Raw genomic sequence first — 5,476 nt, forward strand, 5'->3', positions numbered from 1 at the left:
GGAAGAGGAGAAGAGAGAGTCAATAGGAAGGGAGGGGACTTATATAGGTTCAACAGGAAGGGAGTGGTCATTGCTGGGGTGATTTAGCTCTGGCCTATCAAAAGCCACGTTGTCCTTTAAACTACGTGCCTTGTAGCTTAGGGCGGGGAAACAGACAAAATGGAATGGGGAGAGGGGAGAGGGAAGAACTGGAAGGTATTGTAACAAGTACAGATTAATTGCTGTCAATATGTTTGTTTTTTTGTCTTCCTGTGCTGAGTTCATGTTTTTTGTATTCTTTCTTGTCAGTTTCTTCATAGGTTTAATGTTTCCATGTTCTGCTTGGATTTTCATTTTTTTGATATGTTGTGAAGTATTAATTTTCTTTGAGGTTACCGTATATTCTATTAACTTTTGCCTCCATGTAAGACAACCTATTTTATCTTGTAATCTATCTGACCTTACTACCTGGATCTCTGTTCCTATGTGTTTACATTCTTTCAAACTGTAATTGTATTGATCATAGACTTACCTCCCAGATCCTTTGAATTTATTCTGTACTTAACTCTTCAATTTGTCAATTAAGTCCGGGTTGTGTTGCTACGTATGTCAATCTCTAGTTGTTGTTCGTTCTAGTTGGTTCTCAGTCCACAGAACTCCCTTTATGATGTTTTGCAACATAGGGTTGGCTTTGGCAAAATCCCTTAGATTCTGTTTATCGTGGAATGTTTTGATTATACTGTCGTATTTGATTGACAACTTTGATAATTAGAGGATTCTTGGTTGACATTTTTTTCTTTCTTTCAGGGCTTTATATATGTCTCCCCAATGCCTTCCTGCCTGCATGGTTTCTGCTGAGAGATCAGAGCTTAACCTGATTTGCTTGCCTTTGTGTGTAACACTTCTCTTTTCCATAGCTGCTTTCAGGATTCTGTCTGTATCTTTGATTTTGGAGAGCTTGGTTATTATGTCTTGGTGATTTTCTTTTGGAGCCTATACTTCCTGAGGTTTGTTGAACTTCTTGAATGCTTATCTTGTCACTTTTCAGGATGTTTGCAAAATTTTCTTGCAGCAGCTCTTCACCTATCTCCACTGTGGACTTGTGTGATTTCTCCTGTTCTGGAATTCAAATAATTCTTAAGTTATTCCTCTTCATGTTGTCCAACATGAATTTTAGATCTTCAGATTTGTTTATCCTTCTTTCTGCTTGCTATTCTATCATACCAGTATTGAAAGATTTGTCTTCCAGATCACTAGTTCTGGCTTCCATCTTGTAAATTCTATTCCTATGCCTTTTCAGTGTAGTGTCCATTTCTGATATTCTATTATTATTTGGACCTCTTTCTGTAGGTTTTGAATTGTTTCCAATGCTGTATCTATCTTATTTGATTGTTCCTGTAGTGTTTTCCTAACTTTTCCTTATTTTTCAACTCCTCTTTAAAGTGTTTAGATACATTTCATTATCATTTTTCTGAATTCCTTCTCAGGCATTTCCAACACCTGCCCTACTTCCAATGTAAAGTCTAGGTCTCACTTCAGATCATTTTTTCTCAGTCACTTTATCTTGTTTCTGGACATTTCCAGAGATTATCATTTTTTTCTTCAGCATATTCAGTAGTTATCTCTAACTTTAATACTCAGATGAAGGTATGGTCATATTTTGTTATGCTTTCTGTTTGTCTCCAGGTATATGTGATCAGGAGATTGTCTTCCCTTTTCACTCTTCTTATTACACAACTCAGAATAACTGTTGCAAGTGTTGGATACCTACCTGGTGTATGGCAGCTGCTATTGATTCTTGCCTGTATGGTGGGATTTTATAGGGTGTGATTGTAGATTGACTATATGACTGAAATTGCTGTCTTTTCTTGGTTATGTAGGAAAAGAAAGAACCCTGTAAAGGTAAAGAGGGGAACCAAAAATCAAAACAGCAACAGCAAAAAAGACAGATTGAATACTGTCATTTTTAATCACAGGAAAGAGAGAAGAGGGGGAAAAAAATTCTCTAGCCAAATATAAGTATGACTTTAACATCTGTTTCCCAGCGTATTTCCTTCAAGGCCGCCTGAGAAATTTCAAGATGCCAATGTTGGTCATTATGATATAACTGAAGATTTAATTTTCAGCCTGTTTCCTTTTTAGTCTGTATCTTTCCCACAACCCCCGTTCATGCCTTTTTCTTAGTGATAAATAGTTCTGGGCCAGCTATGGCCATTTTCTGCTGCCATTTGGTTTTAAGGAGGGCCTTTCCATTTAAATATTGCAAAGCAGATCTCTGCACATGTGTAATAGAACCCTCCAGGACTCGGAGCCGGTGTCCACTCACTCAGGCACCCCCTCCCCCAAGTCATGAGAATGGAGGTACCCAGACAGCAAGAGACCTATGAACAGATTTTAAAAAGAAAGAAAGAAAAAGAATGTCTATACCTTTATCTTCAGGATCTGTTAGGTGTCAGGAGCCTGTAGTGGTTCTGACCCTTTCTTTGCTCTATCTTGCCCAAAATGACCTCTCCATGAACCGCTAATCCTGGTGGATCCCCAAAAGCACTAGATTTCTTGCTTGTGCTACAAATTCTACTGGTTATAACGCTTCAATCTTTCTAAATGTTCCTTTATATGTGGTTCAGAGTTCCAAGAAAAGACATACAAGCTTTCTGTAGTGATGATTCTGGCTATTCCTTTCTCCCCACCTCAAGTATCTATTTTATAATGGTAGGCAAGGGAATCCAAGATTCAAAAGACAGCCAAGCATCTTAACATTATTCCCATCTTTTACCCCTTCAAACCATATCTCAATCCCTATATTCCGGAACCCTATTGTTCCAAGGTTGTGCATACATCATCATTTACTTCTGTCCCACTTAGCCCATACAAACCTGCCTAACTGTTCTCCCATCAGACTTGTTCTTCCAATCCCCTCCCCCTTCTTGTGTATTGTCCCCTCACAGCCCCAACCCCACAGCACCCAAGCCTTCCTGTGTCTATTCCCTACCCTATGAGCTATCTTCCCCTCTTTCCCTCCCCTCCTCTCATCCCATACATCCTGGTGATCAGCAAATATATACATATATATATATATATACTTTTCCTCCCCTTTAGGGTGGGTTCTTTTTCTTAGTCTTTTACAATAATGGTCCTATGCAGTATTTCTCGTTTTGTGACTGACTAATTTCACTCAGCATGATGTCTTCAAGGTTCATCCATGTTATGCAGTGGCTTGCATCTTCCTTGTTGATCTTCAGGGTAGCATAGTATTTCATTGTGTGTGTGTATGTACAATAGTTTGTTCATCCATTCTTCAATTGATGAGCACTTAGGCTGTCTCCATCTTATCGCTATTGTAATTAGTGCTGCTTTGAACATTGCTGTGCATGTATATATTCATGTTATGGCTCATATTTCTTGTGGGTAAATACCAAGTAGAGGAATTGCTGAATCATAAGGTATTTCTATTTCCAAACTTCTGAGAATTGCCATATTGCTTTCCAGATTGGTTGGATTATTTTACAATTCTACCAATAATGTAGGAGGGTCTCAGTCTCTCTGCATCCTTGCCAGCATTTATTGTCCTCTACTTTTTTGATCTTTGCTGTTATTGCTGATGTGAAATGATATCTCATTGTTGTTTTGATTTGCAATTCTCTAATGGCTAGTGATCGTGAACTTTTTTTCATATGTTTGTTGGCTGCCCGGATCTCTTCCTTGGTGAAGTGTCTATTCATGTCCTGGGCATATTTTTTAATTGGGTTATCTGTCCTTTTCCTATAGAGGTGTTGTAGTTTCCAATATATTTTAGAAATAGTCCCTTGTCTGGTGTATCATTGCAAAAGATTTTTTCCCATTCTGTGGATTCCCTTTTCACTCTTTTGGTGAAGTCTTTTGATGCACATAACTTTAAAATTTTTAGTGTGTCCCAATCATCTGCTTTGCGTACTTTTGTTTGTGCAATTTTCAAAATGTTTGGTAGTCTGTGTTTTCCCGGTATTAGTGCACTCACATTTGTCTCTATTTTTTTCATTGATGATCTTCATAATTTTGGGATTCACATTTAGGTCTTTAATCAATGCTGAGTTGGTTTTTGTATAGGGTGTGAAGTAAAGGTCTTGTTTCAATCTTTTGCATATCGCTTTCCAGTTCTGCCAGCACCATCTGTTAAAGAGACTATCTCCTCCCCATCCAATATACATACCTAAGCACTTTGTTGAAAATCAATTGGATGGGTTAATTTCTAGATTCTGAATTCTGTTCCATTGATCATTGTATCTTTCATTGTACCAGTACCATGCTGTTTTGATTACTCTAACCATGTAGTTGGTTTTGAAATCAGGAAATGAGAGGCTTCCAACCTTGTTCTTCTTCTTAAGCAGTGCTTTGCTTATCCTGTGTCTCTTTCCTTTCCATATAAATTTTTTAATCGTCTTTTCCATCTCTTTGAAGAATGTCGCTGGAATCCAGATTTCGATTGCATCATATGTGTAAATTGCTTTTCGTTGGTATTGACATTTTCACGATATTGAGTCTTCCTATTTTGGAATGTGGTATGTTCTTCCACTTTTTAAAGTGCCTTTTAGTGTCTTGCAGTAGTGTTTTATAATTTTCTTTGTATAGGTCCTTTATTTCTCTGATTATATTAATTCCCAGATATTTCATCCTTTGGGTGGCTATTTTAAACGGTATTGCTTTCCTAACGTCCTTTTCAGCACTGTCCTTGTTATTATAGAGGAATCTAACAGATTTTTGTATGTTGATCTTTTACCCTGACACATTGCTGAACCTTCCAATGACGTCTAGTAGCTTTTTAACTGAGTAATTGGGTTTTTCTATGTATAGGGTCATATTGTCTGCAAATAGACATCTTTTGCAGTTTGGATGTCTTTAATTTCCCTTTCTTGCTGTATACTCTGGCTAAGAGTTCTAAAACAATATTGAATAGGAGTAGTGACAAAGCACATCCTTGTCTGGTTCCAGTTGCAGAGAGAAGGCTTTCAGTTTCTCTCCATTGAGAGTGATGTAGGCTATTTACATATGCTATTGATTATGTTAAGGAATTTCCCTTTGATTCCTACTTTTTAAAATGCTTTTATCAGGAATGCATGTTGGATTTTGTCAAATGCCTTTTCTCCATCATTCGATACGATCATATGGTTCTTTTCCTTCTTATTATTTGCATAGTGGATTACATTCATTGTTTTTCTAATGTTGAACCATCCTTGCATCCCTTTAATGAAACCCACTTTGTCATGATGTTTATTTTTTTGATGTGTTGCTGCATTCTGTTGGCTAGGATTTTGTTGAGAATGTTTGTGTCTATGTTCATGAGGGATATTGGTCCATAATTTTCTTTCTTAGTGATATCTTTCCCTGGTTTTGCTATGAGGGTTGTGCTGGCTTCATAAAAACTATTAGTAAATTTTCTATTCTATTCTGTATTCTGGAATAATTTGAGTAGAATTGATGACAGCTCATCCCTGAATGTTTGGTAGGACTCATCAGTGAA

Source organism: Chrysochloris asiatica, unplaced genomic scaffold, assembly GCF_000296735.1.
Source record: "Chrysochloris asiatica unplaced genomic scaffold, ChrAsi1.0 scaffold00111, whole genome shotgun sequence".
NCBI classification, from domain to species: Eukaryota; Metazoa; Chordata; class Mammalia; order Afrosoricida; family Chrysochloridae; genus Chrysochloris; species Chrysochloris asiatica.